The sequence below is a fragment of the Lissotriton vulgaris genome, chromosome 6 (genome assembly GCF_964263255.1).
Source record: "Lissotriton vulgaris chromosome 6, aLisVul1.2, whole genome shotgun sequence".
NCBI lineage: Eukaryota > Metazoa > Chordata > Amphibia > Caudata > Salamandridae > Lissotriton > Lissotriton vulgaris.
Genome location: NC_141694.1, coordinates 41733581 through 41748060, shown reverse-complemented (window position 1 = coordinate 41748060; position 14480 = coordinate 41733581).

Genomic DNA, 14480 nt, shown 5'->3' with positions numbered 1-14480 from the left:
AGACGGAGAGAGACAGAAACAGAAAGAGAGAGAGAGAGAGACAGAGAGAGTGACGGAGAGAGAGAACGAGAAAGTGGGAGAGATAGAGAGAGGGAGAGAGAACTAGAGACAGCGATAGAGAGAGAAAGAGAGAGACAGAGGGAGAGGGAGAGAGAGAGAGAGAGAGAGAGAGTGGAAAAGAAATTGTGAGAGAGAGAAAGAGAAAGAGACAGAGAGACAGAGAGAGAGAGAGACAGAGAGAGAGAGAAAGAGAGAGAATAAGAGAGAGAGAGACTGACAGGCAGAGAGAGAGAGAGAGAAAGAGAGAGAGTGAGAAAGAGAGGGGGAGAGAGAGAGACATAGAGAGAGAGAGAAAGAGAGAGAGAAAGGGAAAGAGAGAGAGAGAGAGAGGGAGAGAGAAAGAGAAAGAGAAAGAGAAGAGAGACAGAGAGAGAGAGAAAGAGTAAGGAGAGAGACTGACAGGCAGAAAGAGAGAGAGAGAGAGAGAGAGAGAGAGAGAGAGAGAGAGAGAGAGTGAGAAAGAGAGAGAGAGTGAGAGAGAGAGAGAGTAGAGAGAGAGAGAGAGAGAGAGAGAGAGAGAGAGAGAGAGAGAGAGAGAGAGAAAGAGAAGAGAGACAGAGAGAGAGAGAAAGAGTAAGGAGAGAGACTGACAGGCAGAGAGAGAGAGAGAGTGAGAAAGAGAGAGAGAGAGGGAGAAAGAGAGAGAGAGTGAGAGAGTAGAGAGAGAGAGAGATCAGGGCAGTGCGGTTCAAAGCTGAACCACTCATGGTCATCCTCGGCTCTTTGCCTCATCACATTTCTTCCCTTAGAGACATAAGTAATTCAGCCGTGCTTTTCAAACGGGCATGACACCGGACAAATAGAACTGCAGCACAGGTACAGTTGCTGCTCATTCTATGAATAATGACCGTCATGATGGCCATGTTTGTAGTACTTAGGGATTAGTCATGTAGGGATTTGCACAATGCACTGTACATAGTACGCAGCAGATTTTCATAACATCTACATTTTCTGTTTACACTTTCACTGCGATATTCCAAATTTATGCCATCATTTTAGGTTTAAATCTTTTTATTATTGAAAAACAGTGCAATATAGTACAATAAGCAGTGTGGTTACACCCGATACAAGTAGTAAACCTCAGTGGAGGCATGATGTTCAATGCAATACTGGTGATTATAGCAATGTCCCACCTGTCGGGGATGAAAAAGCACTGAACCAAGGAAATGTTAGAACTAGGAAAATCCAGGAAAAACTTCCCCCCACCCTTAGCCCAACCCCCCTACCAAACCCTCCTTCGTCCCCCCTCCCCCAATCCAGTCCAGAGCGCCCATCAATTTCCCTACGGCTCAACCGCTCGGCCTGTACGCGTCTCATGTCTCGTGTACCTAGGGATCCGCAGCTATGGGTGATGTCAGGCGCAGCAATCTGAGATATCTAGGACAGGTTATCTCTGTGAATTCAGTCAGCAGTAGTGCTCGAAATGGCTGCCAGAGTTCCTCAAACTGTTCCCCCTTCCCAGCTGCGATGAGTGACAGATTCTCCATACCCAACACATGCCACCACCTGTGAAGCCAGCCTGTGGTGGTAGGGACAGTGGCGGTACGCCAGTGCGCAAGGATGTTTTGCAGAGCAGACCCCAGAGCTATGGCTATTTGACGGCCCCTACGAGAGCGCAGTGGGTAGGTTAGTGCATTGGGGAGGTCCAGCAGGATATAAGCGGGAAAGCAAGGTATTTCTGTCTGGAAGTGTGTATCTACTTAGTTTAAGATGTGTGTCCTGTTTGATTGGGTAAGCGGACAGTCCCACAGAATGTGTACCAAAGTCCCGGTGTGCCCACAACCCCTCCAGAAGAGCTTATCTTTGAGGGATCCATTTCGAATAGCCTCTCAGGAGTGTAGTACCAGTATAGAGATACTTTTTTGAGTGTCTCGGTGAGAGCCATGTGGTACGCTGAGTGCCTAGCCCTATATGCAATGTTCCCCCATTCTTTATGACTCAGGGATCTACCCAGTTCTCTTTCCCATCGTACCCTGCCTGGATTGTATATGTGCGTGGTTGGCGTCTGAAGTAGTTTGTAAAGGTCTGTAATGAGCTTGGAGTTGGAAGTGCGTGAGAGGAGCCATCGCTCATACGGGGTGAATTTTCTGTCAGCTGATGCCCGCACTTGGGGCTGCAACGCCCAGTGACGCACCTGCAAGTATCTCATACGCTTTGTTTCTGGGAGGTTATATTCTTGCTTACAGAGTTGGAAAGGAAGCACCCCCTCCGAGCTTTACATATGATACAGGAAGCGGCAACCTGCCGGCCTCCAGTGTGTAAAGACCCCCTTAACCATTACGGGGGGGTGAAGTCAGGGTTGTCCAGCAGTGGTGTGAGTGGAGACGGGAATGTAGTCAAGCCGTAAAGCTTGCTAGTCGCATCCCAGACTTCTAGGGGAACCCGGGTGATTGAGGACGCATAGAGGTTGGGCGGCCTAGAAATTCGAGGTAGAAACGGTATTTCCTGCAGCGGGCGTCCTGCCATCGCCTGGTCCTGAAAGAGCCAGTGTTTGTTGGACTCCCATTTGCTCCATTCCACTAAATGGCGCAGTTGGGCTGCTTGGTAGTATTTGTACAGGTCATGAATGCCCAAACCTCCCTCCTCTGGAGCCAAAGTGGCAAGTGTCCTCTTCAATCGGGGTTTTCGATCCTGCCAAATACATTTGGCTAGGTCCGATTGAGTTTGCCGTATCCAGCCCGCCGGAGGCCGAAGTGGTAGGGCACGAAAGAGGTATAAAATCTGCGGCAGGACAGTCATCTTAACTGCCGCTATGCGGCCCAGCCAGGATAGGGGAAGATGTCTCCACCGATCCAACTCTCCCCGGATGCGGGTGCGCAGAGTATCGTAGTTGGCCATGACCATTCTAGTCAGGGTCGAGGCGAGCTGAATTCCTAAGTATGGAACCGTATCCGTAGCCCACTGAACATGCAGAAGAGTCTGCAGATAAGCACATGTCTGGGCTGTAAGGGACAGGTCTAATGCTATAGATTTGTCTGTGTTCATCTTGAACCCGGACACCGCAGCAAACGCCTCGAGCTCAGCAACGCACGCCAGCAGCGACAGCCGCAGGTGATCCAGGGTAAGAAGGACATCATCCGCATAGAGGCTGATGGTATGAAAATCGCCGCCGAATTTAATGCCAAGAGCTTCCTGACGTTGCCAGATCCGACAAGCGAGGGGTTCCATGTACAGGGCGAAGAGGAGTGGCGACAGTGGGCACCCCTGTCGCGTCCCCCTCTCGATGGAGAACGCGGTTGATGTATAGCCATTGACTCACCACTGCGGAGGGGGCGCTGTAGCAATTGAAGATTAGGGCTCGAAACTTCTCTCCCACCCCAAACTTGGCTAGCACCATTTCAAGGTACGGCCAATGAACTCGGTCGAATGCTTTCTCAGCGTCGACCGCCAAGATCATGTATTCCCCAGGCATCCGGGAGGCTTTTTCGATCAGATGGGTTACTCTCTTTGTGTTGTCAACTGTCTGTCGGTCAGGGACAAAGCCCGCTTGATCGGGATCACCTAAGCCTGGGAGATGGGTGGCCAGATGCGTGGCGAGGATGCTAGTGTATAGTTTGAGGTCAACATTAAGGACTGAGATTGGTCGATACGCCCCACATTTAGTTTTGTCCTTCCCTGACTTTGGAATGACCGAGATAGAGGCCCTCAGGAGATCCGGTGGGATGGCTCCTGGGTCCGCGAATGAATTGAATAGGCGCGTGAGCAACGGCGCCAGAATGGTACAGAAGGTTTTGTAAAAGGAGGATGAGTAGCCGTCCCCAACTTGAGACGCGCTATCGCCGCGACCATCTCCTCGATGCAGATTTCTCTCTCCAGCCATTCTGACTGTTCCGGTGCCAGAGATGGGAGTGTGACGAGTCCAAGTACCTAGTTGCGGCCGTGATATTCGGAGGCGTGCCCTTGTAAAGTTCAGCATACAAGTCTCGGAACGTCTCAGCTATTTGCGCATCTTTCAATACAGTAGACCCATCAGTGCGCGCGATTTCTTTCACTTTCTGATGTTGCCGAGCTAGTCTGAGCCGGTTGGCTTGTAACCGCCCACACCGGTCCTCGCCAGTGTAATAGGCGTGTTTCAACCTCAGTGCCGCATATTCTGCCCGGTCATTATTGAGAGCCGCAAGGTGACGCCGTGCCACCTTGAGCTGTTTCCAGACTTTCGGGGCCGCCGTCCACTGGTGCATGCGTTCGAGTTCCTGTACTTTTAGTGTGAGTTCCTCTCTCTTTTCTGTTCGCATTCGGTTGTCGGCCGAGGAGATTGCAATAAATACTCCTCAGAGGACAGTCTTCAGTGCGGCCCACTGGGTTGCTAGCGTGGTGTCTGAGTTCGCGTTGTGCTGCAGGAAGTCTTGTATGGACTCGTGAACCTGTTTCACCACAACTCGTCTGTGCAAGAGCGTGTCTCGGAGTCGCCACACTCTAGGAGACGGTTGAGACGGCGGGACGGTAATATTCATGGATATCGGGGCGTGATCCGACATGGATATGACTCCCATATTGGCTGACGAAGTGAGTGAACTCACCGGGCTTGTCACCAGAAGGTGATCTATGCGTGCGTACGATTTGTGTGCTGCCGAGTAGTGGGAGTATTCTCTTTCCCCTGGGTGCCGCTGCCTCCACAGGTCATGTAAATCAAGTCTTGTAGCCTGTCAGTGCTAGTGGCTGAGAGACTCTTAGCGTGGAAGGTGCGCGGGGAAGACCAGTCTAGGGTCGCATCGAACACAACATTCAAGTCTCCGCCTATTATGATGTGTCTATCCGGGGTCGCTGCTATTTCTGTGAGGGCGGAGTGTAGGAATTTCTCCTGACCTTCATTGGGACTATATAAAGAGCCTATTGTATAGGTCACTCACCCTAAGACCACGCGGTACGCTAGGAGTCTGCCCTTTATCTCTGCTACTTTGTGGAGGACTTCCCCCTTGAAATGTCTTGCTACTAGAAGTGCTACCCCAGCAGTTTTAGAGGTCCCGCAGGAGAAGAACTGTCCTGGTAACGCTCGTGAGCGAAGCCTGTGACAATCCTGGGCTAGCAGGTGCGTCTCCTGGAGGAGGCACATATCAGAGTGTGTGCTTTCCAGAGAGGAGACGATTGCTCGTCTCTTGACCGGGTTGTTGAGACCTCGCACATTAAGTGTCAATATTTTAAAAGTGTTTGGCATCGTGGTGTGTGAGGTGGTGGGATGAGGCTATGGCATCCGGCAGGTGACCCATGGCAATGACTGAGAAGGCTTCCCCCCTGACGGCAAATTCGGAGCAGTGTTGAGATGTAGCCAATGCGTGTATACAAGACTTGAGCTCTGGACTCCCCCCCAACCCCTCCCCAACTCCCACTTGACTCCCTCCCTAACCCCAACTGGCAACTCCCGGGAGAACACAATTGTCCTGGACCGGTCACAAGTCCGTGTAGGCCCATAGGTCAAGTCAGTATTGGAGAACATGGCGCTGGCGGCCTCGCGGCCCTTGGTCCCAGGCCTGTCCACTCGCAGCCCAGACCTGTAGAAGGTCAACGTGGAGGAGTGTGGCATCAACAGCCCTAATGGCCCCCCAGCCCCTCCCCCCCTCTTGTGGATATAATGCGTTAAGTCAACCCCTAAACCTCAATGTCTCAGTCAGAGCACAATGTGTCCTTGACCGCCTCCAGGACAGCCGCCGCTTGTTCCTGGGCTACTGTCTCTGGGTCAGGTTTGAGGCTCTTCTTGGGATGTTGGCGTCTCCTCACTTGCTGCCATCCATCAGATTGCGATGAAAAGGGTCCCTCGTGTACCTGTGATGGTCCTCCAGGTGAGTCGTCCTCTGCAACGTCGATGCCTAGTAAGGTGCACGTGTCATGAAGGGAGCGCATCTGATGTAGGGCTCCCTGCCACCTGAAGATAATCCGGAACGGATGACCCCAAGAGTATGGTATCCCTTTACCTTGGAGAACGGACGTGATTGTATGGAAGGATTTCCGCTTCTGGAGCGTGATGGCCGAGAGGTCTTGAAATAAGGCCACTGGGTGACCCGGAAGCTAAGGGGTTGTTTCTGGCGCGCCTCTCTTAGAATGCGTTCTTTCAGAGGAAAATCCGGGAGAAAGGCCAGAATGTCTGGTGGGGGGGCAGGGGCCCGCCTCGCCAGCCCCACTCTGTGTGCTCGGTCAATGCGTATCTCGAAGTCAGCTGGTTCCCCGAGGATCTCTCTGAAGAGTTCTTGTAAATAGCAGGACACGCTGTTACCTTCGGCCTTTAAAGGACGTTGTTCCTTCGGGACCAGTTTTCAAGGTCCTTCGTATGCGCCTGGAGGTCCACTTGTTGTTCCCGAAGCTGGAGCACCTCCTGCCGCAAGAATTCAACTTCCTCGCTGCGTGCTTGGTCAATCAATCAATCAATCAATAAAAGCATTTGTATAGCGCGCTATTCACCCGGAGGGTCTCAAGGCGCTTGGGGAAGAGGGTCCGCTACTGCTCGAACAGCCAGGTCTTGAGCTGCTTCCTGAAGGCGAGGTGGTCCTGGGTCAGGCGGAGGTGGGTCGGGAGGGAGTTCCAGGTCTTGGCGGCGAGGTGGGAGAAGGACCTTCCCCCTATGGTAGATCTTTGGATGCGGGGGACGGCGGCGAGGGCGTGGCCGGTCGATCGGAGCTGGCGTTTGTGAGCGTAGAAGTTGAGGCGGCTGTTGAGGTATCCTGGTCCTTGGTTGTGCAGGGCTTTGTGTGCGTGGGTGAGGAGACGGAAGGTGCTTCTCTTGTTGACCGGGAGCCAGTGCAGGTCTCGCAGGTTTCCGGAGATGTGGTTGCGACGGGGTATGTCCAGGATGAGTCTTGCTGAGGCGTTCTGGATCCGCTGGAGTCTCTTCTGGAGTTTGGCGGTGATTCCGGCATAGAGGGAGATGCCGTAGTCCAGTCGGATGGTGACGAGGGCCTGGGTGACCGTCTTCCTGGTCTCGGTGCGGATCCACCGGAAGATCTTGCTTATCATGCGTAGGATGTTGAAGCACGACGAGGAGACGGTGTTGACTTGTCTGGTCATGGAGAGGGAGGAGTCCCGGATGAAGCCCATGTTGCGTGCGTGGTCTGTTGGTTTGGGTGCGCTGCCTAGTGCGGCGGGCCACCAGGAGTCGTCCCAGGCGGAGGGTGAGGATCCCAGGATGAGGACTTCCGTCTTGTCCGAGTTCAGCTTCAGGCGGCTGTTCTTCATCCATTTGGCTACTTCCTTCATCCCTTCGTGTAGGTTGGCTCTGGTTGTGGCGGGGTCGTTGGTGAGGGAGAGGATCAGCTGGGTGTCGTCGGCGTAGGAGATGATGTTGAGGTTGTGCTGTCGTGCGATGGCTGCGAGGGGACTCATGTAGACGTTGAAGAGAGTTGGGCTGAGCGAGGAGCCTTGAGGAACGCCGCAGATGACTTCGGTGGCTTCTGATCTGAACGGGGGGAGGCGGACTCTCTGTGTCCTTCCGGCGAGGAAGGAGATGGTCCACTCCAGTGCCTTCTCCTGGATTCCGACGTTGCTGAGGCGCTGTACTAGGGTACGGTGGCAGACGGTGTCGAAGGCCGCGGAGAGGTCTAGGAGGATGAGGGCCTCTGTTTCTCCGTTGTCGAGCAGAGCTCGGATGTCACCGGTGGCTGCGATCAGAGCGGTCTCGGTGCTGTGGTTGGCCCTGAAGCCAGACTGCGAGAGGTAGAGGGATCCGTTCATCTCGAGGAAGGCGGCCAGCTGCTTGTTGACGGTCTTCTCGATGACTTTTGCGGGGAACGGGAGCAGCGAGATGGGTCGGTAGTTCTTGAGGTCGGAGGGGTCAGCTGATGGCTTCTTTAGTAGGGCGCTGAGTTCGGCGTGCTTCCAGTTCTCCGGGAAGGTGGCGGTGTTGAAGGAGGTGTTGATGATGTCCCGCAGGTGGGGTGCGATGACAGCGTCGGCCTTGTTGAAGACGTGGTGAGGGCAAGGGTCGGTCGGAGATCCGGAGTGGATGGAGTTCATCGTGCGGATGGTGTCTTCGGTGCTGATCGGGGTCCAGGCGCGGAGGGTGGTGGTGGGGGGTGGTGGTTCGGTTGTGGTGTGCGTCGGTTGAGTGCTGAAGCTGTTGTGTATGTCTGCGATCTTGTTGTGGAAGTAGGAGGCGAGGGTGTTGCAGAGGTCTTGCGAAGGGGTGATGTCGTTGTTTCCGGCGTTGGGGTTGGAGAGCTCTTTAACGATGTTGAAGAGTTCCTTGCTGTTGTGTGCGTTGTTGTCCAGTCATTCCTTGAATGCAGTTTTCTTGGTGGTGTGGATCAGTTGGTGGTGTATTCGGGTGGCGAGCTTGAGGGCAGTCATGTTGTCCGGTGTTGGGTCTCTGCGCCAGGCTTTCTCAAGGGCTCTGCAGTTCTTCTTCGAGTTCTTGAGTTCGTCGGGGAACCATGGGGCTTTCTTGCTGCCGGGTCTGCTAGGCGGGGTCCTCAGAGGGGCGAGGTCGTCTGCGCAGTCGCTGATCCACTTCGTGAGGTTGGTGGCCGCTTGGCTGGGGTTCGTTGCGCTGGTGGGTGGGTTCTTGCTCAGGGAAGTTGCGAGCTGGTCGGCTGTGATCTTGTTCCAGCTTCTGCGTGCAACCTGTTGCTGGTGGTGGTGGATCGTGGTCCTTTTGAAGCTGAAGTGGACGCAGCTGTGGTCCGTCCAGTGGAGTCCGGTGGCGTGGCTGAAGGTGATGTCCTTGCTGGAGGGGAAGACGGGGTCAAGCGTGTGGCCGGCGTAGGGGGTGGGGGTGTTCACCAGTTGCTTGAGTCCGAGGTTGGCGAGGTTGCCCAGCAGGGCGGCGGTGTTGCAGTCCTTGTTCTTCTCCAGGTAGAAGTTGAGGTCCCCTAGGAGGATGTAGTCTGTGGAGGTGAGGGCATGCGGGCTGACAAAGTCTGCAATGGCTTTGCTGAATTGTGTGCGTGGTCCCGGGGGTCTGTAGATGAGGGTGCCTCTGAGGGTGGTCTTGGGGTCGGTGTGTATCTGGAAGTGCAGGTGCTCGGTGGGTGCGAGGGTGTCGTCAGTGTTGGTCGTGATGCGGATGGTGTTTCTGTGGACGATGGCGATGCCTCCTCCGGTTTGGTTGACGCGGTCCCTCCGGGTGATCTTGTAGCCCTCCGGGATGGCTATGGCGCTGTCGGGGGCCAAGGAGGCACTGGGCCAATAGGCCTTATCTCCGGGTCAGGACTTGTCTGTCCCGTCTGCACAGGATTAGTAAATTGGTCCATCCCTGCACTTCTTAAAGAACCACAAAGGGTCTGTGTTAGACCTGGCACCTTGGCGTGAGTCTCCCTTCCACTTTTTGCTGATGTGCCTCCGATGTTTTGCTGGTTTTCCGATACTCAGGGCACTGCGCCACGGCTGATCCGTGCCGCAGTGCAAGTGCTCCCTACTGTAAAACTGTACATACGATTGGTATCCATGATTGGTGCATTGGATTTACTGTCAGTCCCTAGTAAAGCGCACTAGAGAGTGCCGGGGCTTGTAGATGCCAATACTGCTGGTGGGCCTGCAGCGCTGGTTGCGCCACCCACCGAAGCAGCCGTAAAGTTGTGTCTGGGAACTGCGACCGCAGAACCCGCGTGCGGTCTCGTTCTGTCACGCTAGCTGGGCAAGTGCACCCACTTGCCAGCCCCTGAACCTTCCCTTGACTACATATTAGTCACCCCTATGGTAGGCCTGCGGGCAGGGTGCGTTGTAGGTGTAAGGTAGGACAAGCCCTGATGTGTGTGGCATGTCCTAGTAGTGACGTACAACCAAGACCGTATTTCACTATTGAAGGCTACCTGCTCCCTTAGGCCAGACTGAGCTGCGAGAATTATTACACCCTATAATTCCCGCAGGCTCAAGGAGCATGGTAGCGAGTCATGTTTAGTATGCCTGAACTCAGGATGATAAAATATTTCTTGTAGTCAAGTTTATTTTAGTATCCTGGGTTTGCAAATGCTACTTTTAGAACGTTAGCATTTGCTTGCTTAACCATTTCAGCCCGCCTCTGCTGGTATGTGTATCTGACTGTCTGGGATGTGTGAGTGACAGGGCTGGAGGGATGACAGGTGGTGAATGCGCAGATTACACCTTAGTGGGAGGTAGGAGTGCCTCTTGACTCGAACTGTAGCTGTGCTCGGCCACCACAATGCTGGCTCCACCCCCCTGGGGAGCGGCGGATGACTCTGCCGGCACCTGGCCCAGGAAGGGCGAAGCCCCCATCAACAAGGTACTCTGGCCGCCCCTGTCCGCACAATGCTGGCTCCACCCCCTGTGGGGCGTCTGATGCGCCTGCCCCTCACACTGAAAGCAGAAGCCGGAGTACACCCGCCGGGGTACTCAAGGACTGAGAGTGGCTATGCAAAGGCCCCCCTGGCCTGCGAGAACAAAAGAATTGGCCTATAAAAGAAGGAGCCCTGCTCCTTGAAAATTTGATCCTGTTTGGGCCACAGAAGGACTCTGCCCTACGAGAAGGACCGTGAGAGACAAGGAAGGGTGCTGACTCTTGCCTGTGTCTGGTGCCTTGCTGCTGAAGGAGAGGAAGAAGAAAAGACTACGAGAAGACTTTTGCTTTACTTTGTGCCAAACTCTGCTAAAGAGATCTCCAAGGGCTTGCTGTGAACTTGCCCCCTGACCAGCGTCCCAGGACCAGTGGACGCTACCCCCTGAAGGAAAGCGACTGCGGGTGCTGACCATCGCTGCAGTACTGACGGAGGAATCTCCTCCAAGGCGACGACCCCTGCCTGACCACCGTGACCGGGGCCCAAAGCAACAGCGGAAGCAAAGTGAGGACCAGCCGCCGCTGGCCCAAACACCGTGACCGCAACTGCACCGGGAGCCCGAGAGCAAAGCGAAGGAGGACCCGTCCGGTCCAAGCTCTCGAGTGGGCTGCGATACTAGCAACCACTCACCTGCAAAGACGGACAGTTGCCCTGTGAGAATCCGCAAAGTCGGTAACCTGCCCGACAGCCCAGCTGTGAGCGCACAGCTGCACCGGCACTTGGCTGGGTACGTCCTGCACTTGGGGACCGTACTGCCACTTGCCACCACCGCACAGCCGCCGCCGCCAGGGTCGGAGCGAACGGCGAGGAGAGGACCCTGCCGCCACAGAGCACCACTGCCCCGGATGACCAGTGACCTGCTCGGCTGAAGAGCCGCAACGATCAGCGACCCCGGGAAGGCAACGCGACGTGGGACAGATCCCCTGGAAGCCGCCGGCTCCACAAGAACTTTGGTTAACACCGGCCTACGGGCCCTCAGAGAACTGCTATAAGAACTGTGGTAACCTGAACTGAGTAACTTGCAACCGTTATCATAAAGTACGTTGACTGTATTCACAAGCCTGCTTAAAATCTATATAAAGATATATATTTTTACAGAATACAGTCTGGTCTCGTTGTGTGGTGGGTTGGTTGTAAAGGTGTACTATTGCAAGTGTTTAACCTATATGCCCCAAAGATTAGCCTGCGACTGCTTAAGCCGCACTACCTAGAGGGTAAGCAGAGGTTGTCTGGAAGGTAACCCTCAGCCCTGACGAGGAAGAGGAGAGTCCCTGCTTGTCGCTAGTGTTGCACTGCGCCAACTAGAGACTCCCCCTTCCTACATTGGACGCAGCGGTGAGGATTTTCGAATTTACACTTGCGATATCTATACCTGAGCTTCTGACCACTACACAAGGATTACGGTCCAGTTACTTAGCCACAGACTTTGCTTTTGAATTGCCGAAAGAAAGATTCCGAGTGCAGAAACCATGCCGGGCACAAAGAGCCTGGATGGAGCAGAGTCCACGACCTCCGAGGTGTTGGAGGTGGAGTGGGACCCCGCCAAAGTGGATAAATATTCCAAGGACGAACTGAAGTTCTTTTGCAAGAAACTCAAGGTCCCGCACGCTGGCTGCAAAAACAAGACACAGCTCTCCAAGGCCCTGAAAGCCTGGATAGAGTCCAGAAAGGCCCCGGAGGATCAAGACGCCCTCGCGGAGCAAGTTGCAACTGAGGAGCAGAATGCACTTGGAGATCTGATCGACCTCGAGAGGCAAGACAGCGTGCACAGCTTTGGTAAAGGCCTGTCGCCAGAGGAGCAGGCGGACAGGAAGGAAACAAGGAATCACGAAAGAAAGCTGGCAGAATTAAAAATCCAACTGGAGCTTGAAACAAAAAGAATGGCGCTGGAAGAGCGAAAGCACCAAATGGATTATGAAGTAAAAATGAGGGAGATAAGTCTCAAGGAGAGAGACTTGGATCGTCCTCCCTCTGGTGGCAGCACATCGCCAGTGCAGGTAGAGTCAAGAGTGCACATCCCGAAGGACGTAGTTAAGGAGTTCTTTAAGGGGGATGACATAGGACAGTGGTTTAGGGCATACGAGGTAGCCATGTCCTCCCACCGGGTCCCTGACAAGGATTGGGGAGCGGGGTTGTGGGGAAGGTTCCTTAGCGAAGGGAGAGATACCTTGCTAGATTTGCCCGTTGAAAATCAGAGATCCTATGCCCACATGAAAGAAGCTTTAATGAACAGGTACGGGCTTACCCCTGAAATGTATAGACAGAAGTTTAGGGGATGTACTAAGCGGCCTGGGAATACGTATGTGGAGTATGTGACTTACTTTTGCAGAGCACTGGATGGTTGGGTGAAAGGTAACAAAGTTAATGATTTTCAAGGTCTCTTTGATTTAATTGCATGGGAGCACTTGTCTGATCACTGTTTTCCTGAGTTACGCCAACACCTGATCGATAGCAAGCTGTCCAACCCGAGGAAGCTTGCTGAGGAGGCGGACCGCTGGCTCAGCACCAGGGTCCACAAGGGTCCCGTGGGAGACTCCGCCAAGAGTGGGCAGGGTCCCCAGCAGAAGAGTGGGGGGGACAAAGGGGGAAAACAGAAAGGGTTCCAAAAAGGCCCCCAAAGTACTTCCCAAGGGAGCCCGCAGCAGGGTTCCCAGCCTCCCCCACCTCCGAAGCAGAATGGGGCCCGACAGGTAAACCTGTTCCAAAGGGGCCCTTCAATTGTTTCAAATGTGGCGAGCCTGGGCACATATCCAGTGACCCCAAGTGTCGCCTGTTTGGAAAACCCGCACCCACTGGTGCTCCGCCCCGACAAGTGACTAGCGTTCACCTGGGAGAAGAAATGATGGTCCCGGGGGGTGGAGATCCCGTTCACATGACCCTGGTCTCGCTAGGAGACAGCGAGATGATCCCTACGAACTACCTGCCCTCTAACACTAAGAAATATGGGCAGGTGGTGATCATCAATGGTAAGGAAGCTGAGGCTCTTAGAGACACAGGAGCCAGTGTGACTGCAGTGAGGCAGCACCTGGTGTCTCAAGAGCAGGTTGTACCCCATGCCTACTGTAGGGTTATCAACGCTGATAATTCAGAGAGTCAGTGTCCGATGGCTCAAGTTCCCTTCGAGTGGGGGGGGGTCTCTGGTACTCTGCAGGTCTGTGTGAGAAAAACCATGCCTGTTGACTGTTTGCTAGGGAACGACTTGGAGCACTCCCCTTGGGAAAAGGTGGAGAAGACGACTCACCTGCGGATGGTGGGTCTGCCTGACTGGGCGTGCGTGACCACCCGGTCGATGGCAGCCAGTAGGGGTGATCGAGAGGTCCTGGGGCCTGAAGGAGAGGCCCAGGAACCGGCCTTAGGGAGAAGGCGCAGGGGGCGCGGGAAACCGGCTCCTGAAGTTCCCACGGTCCAGGAGGAAGCAGACCTTGAGGGGGATGCCCTGGAGCCTACAGGGGAACAGATCGCCGAACTGGAGGACCTGCCTGAGCTGACCCATTGGCAGCAAGAAGGAGGACCCTCCAGGGAGGAATTCTGCAGGGAGCAGAAAGAATGCCCTTCTCTCGTGGGTATGCGGCAGCAGGCTGCAGACCAGGCCAATGGTGTTCAGGCCAAAACACATTACGTGTACTGGGAGAACGACCTCCTGTATTCGGAGCCTAAGGCTGCTGAACCTGGGTCAGCCCGTGTGCTGGTGGTACCCCAGAAGTTCAGAGCCTTCCTACTGGGTCTGGCTCATGATGTGCCTTTAGCAGGATGTGAGAAGTTGGCCCGATATGCAACGTTCGCTATTCTAGCGACCGCTATGTATCGTTCCAACGACCCTTATGGTGTTTGGTTGTAAGTCAACCTATAGACCAGCTATCCTAGTAGCGTGGATACGAGCAGTCTAAGGCTAAAGACTCGAGAGGGCGTGTTAAGCCAGCTGTTTACCACACATGTACCCCTTGAACACCCAGTGAAAGGACACCACACAAGTGTTATGAAAATAAACAGGATATTTATTAAGAATCACAACAGCCCTGTACTCTTTATGAGGACAGGGTACTAAGCACAAACCAAATCTCTTTAGCAAATACTTCAAGTGCACAATTAAAACAAGTGTCCGAGGACACGGAAAGGTTAAGGTCTCGGGCGGACCCGATAAGGCAAGTCGGAAGCGAGGGACTCGGGACCCTAGAGTAAGGAGGCTATGCAGGCACCGAAATG